The 20,500-nt window shown below is 45.3% G+C and overlaps 1 protein-coding gene across 3 annotated transcripts in view; it reads right to left on the bottom strand.

Annotated features, from left to right (window-relative positions):
- Window positions 1–20,500, bottom strand: part of CDH1 (cadherin 1) — a 63,527-nt gene that overhangs the window by 30,175 nt on the left and 12,852 nt on the right. The window lies entirely within an intron of this gene.

Consider the following 20,500-nt stretch of genomic DNA (forward strand, 5'->3'; position numbering starts at 1 on the left):
GTGGGGCTCTGCTGGCTCAGCTGGAGAAGCTGGGGCTGCTTCTCTGCTCAAGTCTGAGTCCCAAGGGCTTGGCTTTAGTTTTCCAAGGTGGACGCTAAAAATGCAAAGGAATGTGATCTCAATTTGTTTTAAAAGCAGGGGAGGAAGAAGTAATGGAACTCCACTCTAACAGGGAGTTGACATCGGCCTGCAACAAAGCTGGAGAGGAACCTCTTCGCTGTCATGGGGAGGGAAACATATTTGGTTTTGCCCAAAAGAACCAAGAGCATGGGGAGGCCCTCTGGATGCCATGCTAAACTGGAGGAGTTTTATCGTCCCCGCTTCTGGCTACACGTTAAACACGCCAACGCCCAGCCCGCCGGCCTCAATACAGAAATGATAATTGATCGTTCCCATGGCCTGCAACCCAGGAAACATTCCTGTGGCCAGGTTGGGCAACTCCGGGAACTGTTTGCTTATTGATTAGAAAGAAAAGGCTCCCTCTTACAGCACCACACTACCTGCTCACTTTTTCTTTTCTGTTGAGTTTCCAGAGGCCAAAGAGGGCCCCATGTTCTGAAATCCAAAGCAACTGAACCCCTCCTCCTTCCAGCTCCTGCTGACCCCTCACGGGAAGGGGCAGCTGATGAACCTGGGGTGGGGGACCGGGTCCAACAGGTCCTAATGAGAGCGTTTTCTATGTCTTAGTTGCCCACTTGCGAAGTTAAGCACCTTGACCAATATGTCTGTAACATCGTTCCCAAACCAGGGTCTGATGTACCCTGCGTAGAGTCTCCTGGGATGCTTTTACAAAGTACCCAGGCCTGAGCCCTGCCCAGGCTAACTGAATCTGATCTTTAGAGCTGGTAGAGCCCAGGCAGGAGTATATGTTAAACATTTCCCAGGTGCTTGGAGCACCCAATGGAGATGCAAAATGGCTCTACAAAGGCTGCCCTTAGTTGAGGTATATTAAGCATTATGATATTACCATAACGACTTATGAGGGAAGTATCACTCTCCCAGTTTATCAGTAAAGGCTCAGAAATGATAAGTGGCTCTCCCACGGTCACACAGCATTGAGCGGCTTGAGTTGGGATGCGAACCCAGGTCTGGCTGACCCACAGCCTTAACTCCTGCACAGTCTGACACCCACAACCCGATCTGGGGTTTGAGGCTCCCTCTTTCCCCACCTGTGTCTCTGACAGTGGGATGTGAGCATACCAGCGGCTTCCCCTCCATTTACGGGCAGCTGTCAGGTGCTAACACGATGGGAAAAACACACACCTCACATTCCTCAGCCACATTTTAGCAGGGTGCTTTGTTACCCACATCTTTCCCCAGAATCTTAGTTTCGACTTTGTTTTCCATTTCAACAGCAGTAACTTGTGTTAGAGGGGAAAAGTGACAAAATGTAGATGACACAGCAACACTATTCTGAACAGCCAAAAAGTGAAAAGACCTCAAGTGTCCATCGACTGATGAATGGATAAAATGTGGTATATACATACAATAGAATATTACATATTCAGCAATAAAGAGAAATGAATTATTGCTACATGCTACACCATGGGTAACCTTTGAAAAGATTATGCTAACAGAAAGAAGCCCGTCGCAAAAGACTGTGTGTACTTATTGCATGGTTCAATTTTACATGAAATGTCCAGAATAGACAAATCTAAAGACCAAAAATAAATTAGTGGTTGCCTAGGGCTGGAGGGGGGGGAGGGTAAGAAAAAGGAGAAGCCAGGGAGTGGCAGCTAAGGGGTGAAGGATTTCTTTTAGGGATGATGAATATGTTCAAAAATCGTGTTTGTAAAACTCTATGGCTATACAGCAAAACCAATGAATCCTATACTTTAAATGGATGTAATGTATGTATGATGTGTGAATTATATCTCAGTAAAGCTGTTACCAAAAAAAAAAAAAAAAAGATGACGACGACAAACCAAAAGCACAAAGCACCCATGGCTTCATGCAAGCAGAGAAGCCACTGTTAATACTTGTGATGTGACCTTCAGATCCTGCTCTACACCTCTTTCCTAAGTCACTTCCGCTGTCCTATGTCTCTTGACATTCTCTGTTTTTCTACAAGTAGGGTGTGGACATTACTATATTTTCAAGAACCTTTTCCCCAACTTTCTTCTTTCTCTCCACTTGCCCATTAAAAAGAAAGAACTAAAAAAAAAAAAAAAAATCATCCTATGCAGTTATTCAGATGGATATAGCATGGCATAACTACTCGGCAACAGAAACAATACATGCAACAGTACAGATGAACCTCGAACGTATTATGCCCAGTGAAAGAAAAAGACCAAAGGCTCCCGGCCCAGGAGATCAGATTCAGTCAGTGTGGGGCAGGGCCCAGGCCTAGGTATGTTTTGACAGTGTGCGAAAGAGCACATATTCCATTTGTATGAAAATTCTCAGAAACAGGAAGATCGGTGGTTGCCTGGAGCGGGGCGTGGGGTGGGCATGGGGCTTGGTTACCAACAGGCGCGAGGGAACTTGCGGGATGATGAAAGTATTCTAAAACTGGATTGCGGTGATGGCCGCACTGCTGTGTGCAGTTATCAAAACTATCTCGCTGTCTACTTACAGCAGGCAACTTGCATGGTATGTAAGTTACATCTCGGTGAACCGGTAACAAAAATAGTTACTAGGGTCTCCTTTGAGGAGGACCCCATCGGTCAAAGTACCATGGTCTAGAAAAGACACAATCCATGCACCCAATAATGCCAAGGGCAGAGTTATGAAAAGCGGGAAAAGATCGAAATAATTCTTAACTAACAAAAATTAGAATAGTGAATATTCAATTTAATAATAGTCGTTATGAGCAGGCACTGTGCTGAGCTCCTCACAAACACTGGCTCTCTAACTGCTGGGAAGCAGCTGGCCTCTTTCATCTCCCGATGCTGATGAGCGTGAGGCTCAGAAAGGCTTCATAATATGCTCAAGGTCACAGAGAGCCAGCTGGTCTCTGAAGCAGGATTCACACCCAGAACCAATTAACACCACTAAGCCACTAGGCTAAAATCGCTCTGCCTTGAGGAAGGAGAGAAGCTCCACGAGTTATAAAGAGCAAAATGAGAAGGAGGAAAATTCATGCTAGGCACAAAGATAGATTGGTTTGTCGTCGTCGTCATCATCTTTTTTCCTCTTTAAAGAACACAACCCAGACAGAAACATGCGCCAATCCAAGGACAGCATTTTCCCCGGCGCAAGCTGACGCAGAAATGTGCTGACACTAGCTATGGAAGCATGAAACGCTGTAGTCGAGTTCATATTTTTGAATCATTCAATAACTCAGGAACAAGGCCTAGAAACCTCTTCCGTGACACACAGAACGAATGAAATGTGAGCCTTGCACCTTTTTCAAATGTGGGTGGGTTGGGCTGGAAAAGCTTGAGCCCTCTGACCTTTGGAACAAAACTCCTGAAACAGCCCAAAAGAACAGCTGGAAGCCCAAGCTTCAGAAGTTAGACATTTCCCACAGAGTTTCAGGTCACATGCATTTGCAGATGACTCCAAAACAAGTGCTCACTTGTCCAAACAGAGCTTACAAGAGGAGGCTTTCTCTTTTTTAATGGATGCTAGCAACATTTTTCATTATCAAGAACAAATAAGCATTGATGCGAAAGGCAGTTGCTTCCAAGAGTGTTTGCTAAATCTACTCGACTGACTAAAGGTAATCGCTCGGCCCCCACATGCGCCTTTGCTCAGGCTCCTGAGAAAACTCCCTGTGTCCTGCCAAGTCCCAGGAAAAGGCAGAAATATCTCCGACTGGGTTGCTCGCTCCAAGAATTCCAAGTAGATTAAGAAAATCAAAAAAATAAGAAAATGACATGGAGACTGACCCACAGGTCCAGACGTAGACTTTGGCATACTCTGGGGCACCGCCACAGGCCACATGGCTTCCTCCTGTAAGATGCCATGGTACGGTTGCTGCACAAGGACCTTGGTGGTTCCCAAACTTTTAATTTTCCTGGCTGTAACTCTTACAAGACTCTGTGGTCCCTTTATCTGGCTGGCTTCTTCCCATTTTCCAACGTAATCAGAAATTGCAAGCTTACACACACGCAAAATGACCCCTGGATAAGGTTTTTCACTAAAGCATTGTTTGCAGTAGCTGAATATGGGAGACATTCCAAGCATCCATCAATAGAGGATTAGTTAAATAAACTATGGAATTTTCTTATTGTGAAATACTATGTGGCTATAAAAGAAATGAGAAAACTATGCACCACTGTGGAATGAACTTTGAGACATAGTGTTAGTTGATAAGCAAGATGCAAAGCAATGCAGGGGGATGAGAATATGTGTCCATATTTGCTTATATTTGCATAGAGAAACTTTGGAATAAACTAATAATTGAGATTATAGGTATGGGGGAGGGGGTGTTATTGGTCCCAAAGAGGGCAGGGTGGGGGTGGGAGTAGAGCTCTTCCTTATACATATTTATTTAGATTGGTTGATTTTTCAGCAATGTAAACATACTATTTGTAAAGTTTTAAAAATCATCGGTAGCCATATGTAAATTGCTTATTATTTATTCTATAGGAGAAAAATTTATATTTTTGCAAATACTCAGAGGATTTGTGCCCAGGTGACCACAACCCCTCTGAAAATCTCAGCCACCCAGGATGCAGAAAAACAGAGGAAGGGTCCACGTGGGTGATGGGAAAGAAGGGGTATGATCCACACATGACTGAAGAAGGACGGGGTGCTGTGGGGGGGGGGGACTCCTATCAGCTGGTCTAGTAAGAAGAAAGCTAGATGCCAAATCAGGTGACCAGATTCTCTCGGGGGGTTGTCAGGAGGAAAAGTACAAGTCCCTTTCATTCATCCTGGCTTAGTTTTCCCTTCTGTACCACACAAAGGCTAAACTGTCAGCCGAGATGTGGGGCTCAAAGACCTTCTTGGACATCGCAGCACACAGAACCAGTACGACGCCCTTTGAGGGCATCCTGACCATGTTTATAGATTTTTACAAGCTTCCATCCTCTCGTCTGGCAAAGCCCGCGTTTAGGAGCTAATCCCACAGATGGACTCACACACGTGCATGAGGACAGACCTACAGAGAGTCACTGCAGGCTCGTTTATAGTGGCAAGAAATAGAAACAGCACCCACAGGGGACCGGTTAAACACCCAACGGGCACTCACTCTATAGAAAAATAGTGTAGAAACTAAAAGAACACGGCAGCTATTAAAAAGGGATAAATCTCTAGGTAATAATATGGGAGGAACTTGTCTTCAAAGAAAGCAATGAGCAAAATGGAATAGAGAATACGCTTAGAATACCTTCAGGAGGATACAAGAAACTGCTAACACCGGTTGTCTCAGGAGGGGAACTGCTGATATAGGGAATAGAGGGAGGGAAAACTCCCTGCTTTTGTACTCTTTTATACCATTTGAATCGGTTCATGTTTGCTTTCCTATCGTCATATAGACAGTTTTCTTTAACACGAGGGTTGAACCAGGGTTGAACCGAAGGAGGATTAGTGTTTAGTTGAGAAACTAGTTGAGGAACTTCAACAGGCAAACCCTGCATTTGGGCTTCCAAAACCCCGCCTGCAAACTTCAGTTACATTATCAGAAATAAAACACTTAGATACGGGAGGCCCATGGTTTTGTTCCGCTGATTCTACTTGCGGTTTGATAAGTACATTCTCAGGGTTACAACCTAATGATCTGAACGATGCATGCTGTTTTTCTTTCCAAAGGTCACACTTTAAGAGGGACACTGACCCATGGAACTGGTCCAGAGGCAAAGGGGCAAGGATGATAAAGTTGCCCTCTGCAGAGTGAGGGACACAGACTGAGAGAAGAGACAGACTAGCAGTTTACTCCTCAAGATGTATAGGGGCTGACTCCTTCTAGAAGGATTGGTGTCGATGGCACCAGAAAGCAAAATAAGGGCCAGCGAAGAGTAGAGAAAGCAAGACCACCTAAGAAGGAAATGTCTTTTGCTCAGAGCTGACCCCAAACAGAACGGGGCTGCCAGCCTCCCGAATGCCCCTCGCTCAAAATCAGATGGCTTCATCAAGTGCTGTACAGCACTAAGATTCCGTGTATAAGCTGGGAGTCCAGACAGATCTGGATTTTCATCTCAACTGTGCCTCTAACCAGCTGTGTGACATCAGGAAAATTAACCCTAGTTCTCAATTTCCTCTTTCTACAACAGGGGAAGATAAGAAGAGAGTTCTTATCAAGTACGCAGACTTGATGTGTGGTTAAGCCGCTTTGCTGCTGTTGTTGTCATATCGTAGATTTGAGGAAATGGAAACTTCACGGCTCCCTCTGAGGCCACCCTGCAGGAGAGGCAGGGCCCCCACGGGCTGGCTCTGGGGAGGTGCAGCAAACACAGGACCCCTCTAGAAACTAAAATCCTACAGGTGCCTCTCTGCGGCCTCATCCACATCCCCCAGGACACCTGCCCCTCCCTCCTGCTTTTGAGTGCAGTGACCTTGCCTGTGGACAAGCTCTTAACTTGGAGAAGTCAAGTTGCTCCCACCTCTTCCGATCAAAGTTTTGGTACTTTCTCAGGCCACTGGAAACCACTCCGTGACCAAGAAAGGACATTTCCCACGTTGCTGTTTTGCTTTGCAGACCCCCTCCCTGAGGACTTAGCAGTGGGACCTCCGAACTGAGTCAAGGTTCTGGGTCTGTGAATGGGAAGGTGTGATCCCTCTGGAATTATGAGCAAATATGTGGACACTTGTGGGAGACTCCATGGCTTTTGATAGTTTCTCAGTGGGGTCTGAGATCCCAAAACGGGAGCTCTGAACTTGAGACACACTGAGGGCATCAGCTGGTGTGGGTGTTGGGGGGGAGGATGAGAACACGAAGGAGCTCAACTGAGGCCACAATGACTGGTCATTTCTGATGCCTCTCCAGCCTCAACCCCTGAGCACCAGCAGGCAAATAACTTCAAACCTCCTGCTAGGGTGCTTTGAGTGCTGTGAAAACAAAGCACAGGTGAGGGGTGAGGGCAAGGAAGTGGAAGAAGAACATGGAGACAGCCAAGGATCCAAGACTTTTGCTCTCATAGACCCAATTCATCTCTTGACACCTGGACCACTGCAGCAGCTTGAGTCTTCTCAATCCTGGCCCAGATCCCCACAGCCTCTTCTCTACGCAGTAGACTCGCTAAGCCTATTACAACCACAGTCAGATCACAATGTGCCTCTGCTCCAGTCAGCCCTTCAGAAAGCCCCATTTCTCTCAGAATAAAAGCACAAACCCCTGTGGTCAGGACCCAGATGTTTCTCTGACTTGTCGCAGACTACCTTCACCTCATTCACTCTGCTCTAGCCAATACGCTGGCTATGCTCCTGCCCAAGTTATTCCTATTAGCTGTTCTCCCGGCCAGTGACCCAGCACTTCCTGATAACCCCTGTCTTCCCCAGATGACCCCTCCCTCCTTTCCTTCAAAGGTCACCTTCCACGTAGGCCCGGAACATTGTATTTAAAATATCAGCCCCCTGTCCCCAGCACTCCTTCCTTAGCCTTCTTCTTGCTTTATTTTTTCTCTATAGCACTTACCACGTTATATATTTACTATGCCTATTTATTTATTACCTACTATCCTTCCAACCGAATATAAGCTCCACGAAGGCAGGGGTTTTGTCTAAATGTCATGTTCATTAGTGTATCTATAGCACCTACACCAGTGCTGAGCACTTAATGGATATTGTCCTCAGTAAGTATTGTTGAATGAATAAGTGGTACCTTTGTCTCCCCCAAACATTTGGCCAGATCTGAAGGAGGCCTCAGATGGCCTCAAAGTCAGTCCAAGAGGAGATTCTTCATGTGAACCCTGAAGACAAGGGCCAGCAGAGGTGCACATGTTTTCCAGAGGCCATGGTAGGGCCTGAGAATGGCCATGAATTAAGGCCTTTGGAATGCCCAATTTAGATCCTCCAAGGATGCTCATGAGCCAGGAATACCCACCATAACGTCATAAGCCTACAAGCCAACTAGGATTTCTAATCATCCTAATGATTTCGCACTTAGAGTAAATAATCAAGTATTACTGGTAAGTGATCAAGTGTCTACCCTGTGCAAAGAACCATGTAGAATCCCAGTTAATCCCTCACTGCGAGACAGGTACTGCAGCCCCATTTTACAGGTGAGCAAACCAAGACACACCGAGGTGAAGTGGCTTGCCCAAAGTCACACACCTAGCAAACAGGCAGAGCTGGGAATTGAACTCAAGCCAGCCTGGCCCCAAAGCCATAACATCCACTTTGCCCTGCCCTCTGATCAGTCAGCCTCTCTCCCTGGTTCTCTCTTAGTCTTGTTACTCCCTGCACAAAGTCACCAAATGGAAGTGTCAGATTCCAGGGGAGATGCCTCTGGGGCATCTCATTAAAGCCCACACTGCATGGGGCAGGTAGTGTGCTGACATCTGACAAGGCCCAAGTAGGCAAGTCTGTGAGAAAATTTCAACAGCACAGGAACTGGCTTGAAGAGCTGTAAATAGCTGTAAATAAAGTCGGCACCTTGACTGGTAATAGGGCTCACTGGCCCTAGCAAAGCCTGAGAGGCCACCTGGCCTTCCCCAAAGGCCTTCATTTGCTTAAATCAGAGTGCAACCTTTGGATGTTAATTCCCAGAGAACTTCCTGCCTTCTGACATAAAGGGGGCATGCCAGGGTAGCCAGGAAGGGAAGCAAGAACCGCCCCACCTTGATCAGTTCCACAGGAGAACTGTGCATTAACGAAACCCTGGAAGGCGGGGCAAATGTGTGCCACTGATGATGCCAGCTTTAAATACTTCTCATTCTTAATGCGCCATCTCTGCTGACTGGGCAGGAGATCAGACCAGTCAGGCTATACAGCTTTCTCTTTAAACACCCTTTTAAGCCATTAGCTTAGGCTCTTCTCAAAAGCCTGCCTGCCTTCTGATTACACAATACATCAAACTTATTTCGGGTGTTCATTTTCTTCGGTAGGTAGGTGGCTGTTGTTTCCCAGAATCCCCTGTTTATGGGAAGCCTGCAAACCAGGGATCTTCAGAGGGCAGAGCCGTATAGAGTCACCCCGGTAGGAGGTTTTTTACTAAAAACTCAGAGCTCTCTCCTGCAAACAGCAACTGTTTCACTAATGATCTTTTTTCCCCATTGTATTTTTTAAATGCGAGATATAATTCGTATAACATAAAATTCACCAGTTCTAAGTGTACAATTTCAGTGGTTTTTAGTTATTTCTCATGTTGTGCAACCATCGTCACTCTCTACTCCCAGAATACTTCCTCACCCACAAAATAAACCATGTACCCATCAGCAGTCAGCCCCAATGCCTCTCCTTGTCGCCCAGCCCCTGGCTACCACTCATGCTTTCTGTCCTTGTGGATTTCCCTATTCTGGATATTTCATATAAATGGAATCATAAATATGTGGCTTTGTATCTGGCTTCTTTCACTTAGCGTGATGTTTCAAATTTACCCACGTTGTAGCATGTATCAGTACTTCATTCCTTTGTATGGCTGAATAATAATCAACTGTATGAATATACCACGTTTTATTTATACATTGATCGGGAGATAAACATTTGGGTTGTTTTTACTTTTTGGCTACTCTGAATAATGCTATGAACATTCATGTACAAGTCTTTGGTGCAGACATACTTTTTCAAGTCTCTTGGGTATATACCCAGGAGTGGAATTGCTGGGTCATATGGTAACTATGTTCAACTTTTGGAGGAACTCAGACTGTTGTCCACAGTGGCCGCGCAATTTTACATTCCCATCAGCAGTATATGGAGGGTTCTAATTCCTCCACATCCTCACCAACATTTGTCAGTTTCTTCTTTTTTAAAAAATTATAGCTATCTTAGTGAGTGTGAAGTGTTATCTTACTGTGTTTTCGCTAATGATCTTCTGAGGAGGCATGTCACCTGCCCTAGGACGTCACCACCTCACAAACGCTGTTTTGAAGGCGAACCTGGCTACAAAGTCTTTGGTGGTGGTGACGGTGATGATAACTAACAGCACCAAGACTAACGCTTTCTATAGCGCACACTATATGGCAAGCTCATTTTCAGACATTTAATTTTTGTAATAACTATATGAAGTGCTATTATTATCTTCATTTGACAGGGAGAAAAACTGAGGCATGATGGTTAAATATGTATCACTTGCTCAAGGTCACATGGCTTATGGGTTAGAGCTCTTGACCACTATGCTTTCATACAGTGTCGAGAAAGCCTGGAAGCAGCACAGGAAGCACCAGGTCAATATACCTGAACACCGCCCTAAATGAACTCACGGTAATTCTGGTTTTTTTCTAAACCAGCTTAAAATATAAGGCTTATGTACGCCAACATCACATTTGCGACAGGACTCTCAACATAGGACGCGGGGTCACACGGTGGTAACAAATGGCAACTCCAGGCTTCAGCTCCACCACTCAGACCTCCAGTTCCAATTAAGTCATTTGCCCTCATCTAGGCCTTCATTTCCTCGTCTATAAAATGAGGTTAATGGCAATCTCTAAATCAAAGGACTTTAGTGAAGATTAAATGAGAAAGTGCATGACAGAGAGGGACCAATGCACTAGCCGACGAGCTCAGACTTTATGCACAGTGAGTACGCTGTACAGCGGCTAACACTGACCCCTTCCTGTGTGTCAGGTCTCGTGCTAAGTACTTAGTCTATTGTTCATGTGCAGGAAATGGTGATCTTTATTGTTCAGAATAGCAAAGTATACGAGCTACGCTTGTTACCCTGCTAAATATTCCTTTTTGGGGGGTCTGTGGAAGACAGATGGAAAGGGGAAAGGGTAATGAATAACTAAAGCTAAGCACCCAAGTATCATGAGTGAGTGCTCCAGAAAATGCTCCTACCTGAGCTTATACCGTGTCTTGACCTTGAGGTCTAATTTCAAGGTCTATGAAATCATAACCTTTCGTTCCTTTTGAAAGCAACATGCTGACACCGTCAGCTCTGTTTACCTCAGAAGCTTCAAATCTAGAAATTCCAGCTATGCTTTATTACAGGGAGGGAAATATAATGTCTTTTTAAATTACAAACTTGAATTCCGTGGTGGCTGGTGTGTACGTGGATATATATAGCTTACATAAAATTTATGTTCTTATAGACACAAAAACAGAAACTTCCAACCCCGCCTAGCATCTAACAGATACTGCAAGTTCTAGCCCCAATGCAGAACAAAAGGAGGCCAGCAGGCTCTGCTTGGAAGGGAAAAATGTCTTTTCTTTTCACATTCCCTACTGTGTACACAGGGGCAGCTGTGATCAGGGGCGGCAACATTCTAAATGGCTTGCATATAAGAGTCTATAATAAATAAAAGACATTCTTGGGATAGTTGGGGATATTCGAATGTGGAGTAGATGTTAGATGATATTGTAAATTTTTTTTAGTTATGATAATAGCATTATGGTTCAAAAGAAAAATGTCCTCTTAGGAGATTCAAGCTAAAGTATTTAGTGGTGAAATGTCTGCAACATACTTTCAAATGGCTCATAAAGCTCATATACACACAGATGTGGCAAACATGACAGTATTAATTATAAAATGCAGGTACTCCATCTTTCATTGTACTATATCTCAACTTTTAGGTATTTTAAGTTTCTCATAATTTAAAGTTCTGGGGGTCAGGAGAAGATTCTATAATGAGAACTAACATAATAAGAATAAACTAACCAACCATATATTTATTAAGGATACGAAAACGACGAAACTAAAGCATCCTACTTCGGGTGTATTATGAGAAGGCAGGGTTCTTTGGAAATGACGTTAATCCCGGGAAGAAGAGAGGGCAGCGGGAAAAGAGGAAGAGCAAACATGAGATGGACTGACTCCATAAAAGAAGCCATGCATGAGTCTACAGGAGCTGAACAGGGCTGAAGACGAGACACTGTGCACATCACTCGCTCACAGAGTCCCCAGGAGTAGGAGCCGACCACGGCAGGCAGCACACAGAGTCGGGACTGATACGCAGCTAGTATGGACTGACACGGCCGCACCAATGGTTGAAATATTGCCAGTGCCCTGTGGTTGGTAAGTAACCCCTGCCCTGAGCCTCCTAGGGGGCTTCCTCCCTGCCCACCCACCCTCTAGCTGTTGCTCAGGACCCCAGGACCCGTTTGAGCACTAAATGTCAGGCGTACACTTTGACTGCACAAGGTCCATGCTGTACTGGCCATCATTAAACATTTTTAAATATCACTCCTGAATATTCTCAACCACTGGGCATTCACTACAGACCATTCTGTCTCCTTAGTCATGTTCCAGAATCTCTCCTCTTGGCCAACTCTGTCATCAAAACTTCTTCCCCATGAATGAAAAGGTAAAGAGCCCTGTGACACAAAAGTTAAGTACTCTGTCCGACGTAAGTTAAAATCCCAGTTCTGCCTCCTTCTTGCTGCATAACCCTGGGCCAGTCGCTTTATTTCTCAAGACTCAGTTTACTTGACTGCAAAATAGAAATAACACAGTTGGTTCTTCCATAATGCTTGCTCTGAAATTGTAAATTTGCTCCAACATGAATGATTTATTAGAAAACCATTTGAGCATAACTCAAATTTCAAGTTTTCGCATGTGTATAATTTTGTGAAAAACATGAGGTGGATGTAGACAAGTACACTCAGCTAAAGAGCAGAAATGAACAAAACACACACATACACACATCTCCCAGCCACTTCAGTTCAAAACGCGTTACGTGCTACACCCATCCCCATCTGGTGTTTCAACCGTCTATCAGATTCCAGATTATCTTCCTTCCACAATAACTCACAAGGCACCACCCTACCGAGACCTACTCCCACAAGCAAATTGCTTTTCTTTAATGTATCACCAAGTTTTTGAGTGCTGTCCCCTAGCCATCTCCCCATAAGCCCTGTGGTTTTTACTGAGTGATTGTTAGGAAGACCTACGTAGTGTTACAGCAGAGCTGACTGTAGTTCTTACGCACAGTATTGTGAGGAACATACAAGATACACGCGGGGAGAGGTCAGTCCAGTGCTGGGCACATTGTAAGTACTCAGGAAATGCTGGCTGTCAGTGGTTGGTCCATTTGGATGCAGACAGAGCCTAGTGCATAAAAGATGCTCAGTGAACATTCATTACTTGAAAGGTCTATGGCTTATTAATCTTAGTGGACTTATTAAAGAGGTCGGGAAGGACAGCAATTGTCAAAACCATAAATTAGAGATGAGGCTTCGAAGCTCTAATGAAGCCCTGTCCTTCCATGCCTGGCAAGAAAATGAGTTGTGTGTGAAAGGCAGTGACCCTGTCTGCAAGGACTTTGTAAGGACATAAACTACTGGCCATCACAGGGCAATAAGGGGTCAATTCTGAGACAAGTTGCCTAGATTCTGAGTCCTTAATTCAAGGTCACAGTATAGTACTAAAGGGTTAAGAGTCCAGGTGAGAGGTCAGACGACCTGAGTTCAAATCCCGGCTCCACCACTTACCAACTATGCCACCTCAGGCACATAACTTTGCCTTCTCCTGCCTTGCCTTCTCACGTATAGAACAGAGACCACGATGGTCCCTATTTCCTGAAGGGATGGGATGACTAAATAGGTTAATCTGTGTAAAGAAAGCCCATAGCACAGTGTCAGGCAAAGAAAAAACGTTCAGTGAATGTTAGCTGCTATTCTGGCACTAGAAAAAGAGCAGATGCTACCAGAAACAGAACCGGAGCAGGAAATTACGTGTGCACAGCAGCAAGGAGAGGTCTGATTTAGCTGGAATTGAAAGACAGGATATTGTGGGCAGGAACTCATTTATTTTCGTCACCCATCCATCCAAAATCCTTTCTGACACAGAGCCCACACTTAGCGAGCCATGTCCACTGAACAAGTTCGTGTTCACTGTCTAGTCTCCTGTATATCATTTCCAAAAGAAACAGACAGACTCCTCTGGCTGAGGGCAAAGGTTCCCTGAAAAACCAGAAGGATGAATCAGCTAAATGGGCTGGTTCGCATCACTTCATGTGGTGAAAGCTGATGCAGAGGCATTTATCATTCTCTCAGAAGAGGCCGTCTAATCCAGAGACAAGAGCTGGTCTATGCCTAACCCTCCAATGTCACCTCCCACCTGTTACCCCACCATGCCCACCCGGCCACACCGGCCACACTCCAGCATACTGCACCCTTTCCTGCCTCAGGCCCTTGGTCCTCACTGTTTCCTCTGCCTAGGATTCTCTTCCTACAGTTCTTTTCATGACATCCTCCTTCCACTACATACGACACACACACTTCCTTGTAACAACTTACCTGACCCATCTTTGGCTCGAGCGGGCCCCCTCCCCACGCTTGTTACTCCCTACGCCATTTCTGTGCTTTATTTCCTTCCTAGGATTTCCCTGAAATCTTATCTACTTACACGTTAATGTCTACTTAGACACTAGAACTCAGGTTCAAGCCTGATGTGTCACCCTCTCTGCAGTACTACCTGGTGCTGGACCAGTGCCTGGCACAAGGCAGGCCCTGAATAAACATGGATGACTGATGCCCATCCTAAGGTGGATGTGGAGTTATTTATCCATCCGAAAAACATTCCTCGAGGGCCTACTAAATGCCAGGGAGGACCTAAATGAAGTTAAAGAGGAGAGCCATGACGATACCTGGGAGAGGAAGGGGTGTCCCAGGCTCAGGAACAGAAGGCACAATGGCCCTGAGGCAGCAGAGTGCTGGAGAATTGTACGCACTGGTAAAATCCCTACCATTACATATTATCGCTACAATATATGTTTATATTATATTACATTACAACCTATAAGATATCATCATAGACACCTTAATTCTAGGACATACACGAAAATATTTCCCATAGTGATATCTATGTAGTGATATTACCATGTAAAACTTCTTTCTCTTCTTAGTTGTCTACATTTTCTAACATTTTCCCCACGACGAACATGTATCAGTTGTATAATAAAGACAACTACAAATGGGAAGTCTGAGGTATAAGAAGTGCTGCCAGATTTGCAGGAGGACAAGAGCTCTCTGGAGCAGCTGGTTTAGGCTTAACACACAGAAATCCTGTCATGCAACTAATCTTATTTCCTTCTTTGCTTTGACTATTAGGAAGCTCAGAGTTAAATCTGTGGTCTGCTTCTAGCAGGGATCCACACTTTGTGACAAGCTTTTGGCTACTCAACCCTCCTCCTAATCCTCATCTTTTATCCTTAATTTGCCTTTGCCTACTTCTCTATCTCTATCTGAGATACAGACATGATGTACCCAGGTAACCTGCGCTTTCGGTCCTTCAATGGAATGAGGTGAGAATGAACAAAGTGAAGGAACAGACCAACAGAGACAAGAGGTTCTTAATGAAGTCTTGAAAAAGGAATGTCATTTCGGGAAGTCTTGCACACCAAAGAAAGAGAATGCCTTAGGAGGATCCTGTCTTCCCATTATTGGAACATCATCATCTACAATGGAGTAGGGATGACCCATCAGATTTCATTTCCAAGAGGATAAAATGGCCTTAAGACCTAAGTAGCTGATCTCCATGTCATGTTGGACCATAAGCTAAATGAACCTCTCTGGGGCTCAATTTCTCATCTAAAAAATGGGGTTTAAAATCCACATTCCTATAGAGTCATTGGGGGAATTATAGGGTACTATGCAGACGCTTAGGGCAATTCCCAGCATATAGTAAGAGCTACATCGGGGTTAATAATAATAACAATAGCTATTGCATTTTACAATTAGTAGGAATAGTAATAACTACTACTATCTGAGTGCCCAGTGCATGCCTGACATTCTGTATTGTTTATCTCATTTAACCTCCCCTAGTAACCTTATGAAGCAGGTATTACTTATACCATTTTGCAGAGGGAAAAAGTTAACAGGAAGACAAGATGCCCTTGTAAGAAACCCAGTTACAGGTGTTCCAGTACTGGACCCCTGAGTGCCTGGACAACTTGAGTCAGCTATATTGAGGAAAGGAAGCTGTGTATCCTAGCAGTTAGATGCAAATTGTGAATCCTTGTCCTGCCACTAAGTAGCCAAGGGGACCTACCTGAGCTTCAGTCTCATTTGTAAAATGGAAATAATTATTTTAGGGTTAGTATGAAAACTATGTAAGTTCACATATGTAAAAACCAAGTGCATGTCAATAACTGAAGGGTTCTAGATAATAGCCTTTAATTATTTGACACTTATATTAAAAGGGATTCGGTGAGACCAAGGCACATGACGTAAGGAACAAAGGTCCAGCTGCAAGAGAGAACCTTCCCATGCAAGAAAAATAAATCTTTAAAAAGTGTTAAAGATCTGAAAGTCATAACATGTGCAGAAATACTTTTTAAAAAGAGAGAGATAAATCACCTGTCTTAGGGTAAAGACAACCCAAAAAGTCCTTGGATTCATAATTAATTGCCCTTTCTAAAATTTCAAAGTACACTTGGCATCAAATTTTTGAAATGCCTTACGCAGTCGCTGGATCTGTTATCAAACTCTAGATGGATTAATCATAAACCAAATCTTCCCTCTCCCAACCCCCCCCCACCTCTCCCCCCACCCCTACACACACACACAAACTGAAAAGCAACTTTACTCCCTTGTCCACAGGTGAGGAAATTCCCTAAAATTCTTACTTGGCCCAACCTAAAACGGAAATAGCAGCTGCTGTATGTATTTCCATGCTTGGCTTGTGTTTCATGCTGGCTTCTCTGGGGCAGCAGCAAGGCTTGGCCATGTGCTTCAATATTGGTCCAGGCAACTCATAAATCAGGGAACTGTGCTTGCAGACTCATAAATGACACCTCCATCCAAAATCAAGTAAGTTAACTTGTATGAATTATCTAGGTTGCCCTCCCTACGCTGGCAGCCTGGATTGCTGAGGGTCTTGAATACAGCAGGTGCCCAAAGACTATGTGAATTTAAGAATGAATGATGGGTAGATAGAAGGAAGGGAGGGAAGGAGGAGGGAGGAAGGGAGAATGAGCCCCTTGGCCATCCAAGCTCTCTTCTCCAAACACACTGGAACTCTTCCTCCACCAGAGTTTTGGCCACTTGCCACACTTCCTAGGGAGTATGCAGCCCTCAGCTTGATTTCTTTTCACCTGTGACTTGATGGACGCTGAGGCTGGTTGTTACTTCACAATGGTGGGAACCAATCCTTTTGTACAGAGCCAATCCTTGAAGGCCTTTTTCTCTGTGGGGGAGGACGGGGGGGGGGGCGGTGGGAGACCTTGGATGCCTCATAGTCTGATGAAAATTGAGACCCTCTGAACCCGAAATGGGTTCACACACACACACTCATCTTATCTAGAATTTTGGGTGGATTCATAGATTTCCTTTCACCCTCAAACCTAATCAAAAATCACCTAGGGAGTGTGACCCCCCCCAATCCCCGGAGAGGAGGCCCCTCCAAGTCTGCACTTAAAGTTATCCAGGTGAGTCGCACCCTAGCCCAGGTTTGGGAACCTGTCCTATGGTCCAGCTTTTCTTTCAAGGGCAATCTCTGGACGTCCAGTTCAAGCCGAGTGGGGGCGTACTTAAAAATGCAGATTCCTAGACCCCCACCCAGATTTATAAATTGAAATGGGGGGAAGGGGAAGCAATTTGCTTTTTTAATTAGTTAAAATTCCCCAGAATTACAGAGGTAAAACCTTAGCCGAGCTGAAGGCCTGTAAACAATTGCTAATTAACTAATCAGCATTTCAAATAGCAGAGCTTTTGGGGTGTCCACATTCCAAAGAGTAGAAGAGGATGTGATTACCCCCAAGCGTGAATATTTACTTCCCTCCCCCACTTCCAGGTCCCACAACCCTCCCTTCCAGTTCCTTCTCCTCTCTGCGTTTTCCTCCGCCTCCCAGCCACTTCCTCAACTGCAGCCTCCGAAATGCATTATTCCCCTTTCTCAACCTCGACTTCTCATCTGTACAGTGGGATTGGGCCCAGGAGACAAAGGATTGTGGCAATAACAGAATCGCAGGTGCGACCTCCACCTGCAAGACCCCTAGCCCACTCACCCTGCTCGACTCCAAGGACTTTATCCCCTGCCAAGTACCAATCACCTACTAACAACCTACTTCTTCTCTTTGTTGTCCCTCCTCCTTCTAGAATAGGAATTCCACACAGGGGATGGTGGCGGTCACTTCTGAGGCCCTGTCTAAATGCCTGGCACAAGGCAGGCTCAATAGGTTAAAAAGAGTTGAAGTTTTGGGCTCAGTGCCTGGCTAATGGCTAAACACAAAAAAAGTAGTAGCTATTACCATTAATTTCCCTTCAACGTTAAAAAGCGGAGGAATTGAACGCTTTAAATTAAGCTGCTTTCTACAATTGATTTACCTTTAGGAAGCGAATGGCCATGGGGGGCAAGGAGGAGGGAGATGAAGGAGGTACAATTTTTTTAAAGCTCCCATTATTGTTTAAAAGGATGACTAGAGGGACCACAATGAAGCTCAGCTGAAAGTGGTTTTATTTATTGTTTTTTCAGACAAGAAGCACAATCTGATTTAAAATAATAAAAGATCTAGGAATCTGGGTTCCTCTTCTACATTATAATGCACTTCCCCCAAAGGTCCCACGCCCATCCCCAGGGACCCTCAGGCCTAATTCTCCCCAGCAAAGAGCCCCTCATCAAACAATTACTTATTGAGTGCCAACTACATTCTAGGTGCCATACGGGGGACACTTCATGGGGTATCCTGCCTAGTGGAGAGAGAAGAGAACTCGGGGGATCCCAATCTGAAAGAGAGTTTGGGGGAGAGAGAGATACCCTGACCCAGGCCTGGAGGTAGAAGATCAGTGGCGGCTTCCTGGAGGAAGCATCAACTGAGCTAGCCTAGAGAGGTGAGTTAGCCATGCAGGAAACACAGGATGTACTAGTGGTGGGAACAGAGAGCCTGAGGACTGACAGCACTATTAGAAATGTGAATCCATGGGCCTCGCCCTGGACCAAGTGAATTAGAAACCTGGGAGAGGCCCCAGGCCTCTCTGCTCAGCTCCAGAACCTAAGCAGTCAGAAGCCAGGGGCCATGCTATAATCACCACCCTAATCCTCCCCATGGAAGAGCCCACAAACGACTACCTAATTCCCCTTCAGTAAGGCCTTCTCAGATCTCCCCACTTCTTCCCAGGAATTCCTCACTCATATTTAGTTTTCCTAAACATCTGTTGCCACCCGACAGCTTAAATGTTTTACATATTTATTATGTTTATTGCATGTTCCCACCAAAATAATAGAATACAAACTCCACCCGGGAAGAGAGTCACATGTCTGCTTCTCTGCTGTATCCCCAGTCCTACAACAGCGCTTGACACATAACAGCTCTCAATCATTATTTATTGAATGAACAAACAAACAAATGAGTGATGGACAAACGGACAGAACGGGTGTTGCCATTTGCTGAGAAGCAAGGTTGGGATGGAGGAGGAGTGGATCTGGGGTAAGCCCTTGGGGTGACGGTAGGACAGCAAGGAGGGACGGGCCCAGGTTTAATGAACCAGGCCGGACCATGCTGGCCTCTGAGGGTCACATGGGTGGTGCAGCTCATTTCTGGTTCTCCACGGCCCGCTCCAGATTGTCCCAGCAGATCCTTGACTGACTAGGTCGCCTGGCCCCAGGGCCAGAGGAGAAGGAGAACTTGCCACTCCTGTCTTCCCAGCTTGCCTAATCTCTGTGAACAGGGCCCCATCCAGCTAGCAGCGGCTCTTTAACTCTCCTTCTAGGACCCTGTCAGGCTCTGTCAGCCTCAGAGGCCAAGCCGGAAGTGCCAAGAGGGAATTTCCCCACAGCAACCCACTCTCCTGTGACTCCCGGGCATTTCTGCCCAGTTTCATTTCAGCCACCTCTGAGTCACCATTCAAATATTCCCTTTGTCATATTCTTAGGCCCCAGAATCTGCGAGGGAGGTCCCTCCCCACCTGCTGCCAAAGAGAGACACCTTCTCCCCACCTTCCTGCTCACATGCCACCTAACACCTCGGGCCCCACTCCGCCTGGCCTGCAGAAGCTTTGCCAGCTGCTCCAGCCCACACAGGTCTAACCCCACCTGGATTCTGAATGCACCCATTGTCTGATAACTTGGCATCTTAGCGTTTTCCAATGCTCCTGCACTGATCTCCAAACCCCTCAGGAGAGGAGAAATCTCATGACTGACATAGAGCATACACTAGGCACTCAAACACCATACTGAGGGGAACTCAGGTGGCTTTCCTGTGATATTAAAAACACCTTCCTCGGGTCAGAGAGAATAAGGGGGAAAGTTCCATGAACGGCCGTGCATGATTTTCCGGAAAGTATTATAAAGGAGGGTGGGAGATGGGTACATTTGCAGAACAATTCATGTTTCCATTTCTGGAAAACTCATTTTAAAAACCCCAAAAATATGGGCACACATGTTTTGTGAATACTTAGAAAAGTGTCTGGGGGCGGGGGGAGGGGGAAGGTACACACCAAATTGTTAACATTGGCCATGGAGAAGGGGAGGGCGTTCTGGGGGGGGGGGGGGTTTGAATTTTCTATTACAGATCAGGTTTTCCTTGTCGCATTTGTTTAAACTTTATAAGAGCCCAACATATCCAAAAGTAGAGAA

This window comes from Rousettus aegyptiacus, unplaced genomic scaffold, assembly GCF_014176215.1.
Source record: "Rousettus aegyptiacus isolate mRouAeg1 unplaced genomic scaffold, mRouAeg1.p scaffold_m13_p_14, whole genome shotgun sequence".
In the NCBI taxonomy this organism is placed as follows: Eukaryota; Metazoa; Chordata; class Mammalia; order Chiroptera; family Pteropodidae; genus Rousettus; species Rousettus aegyptiacus.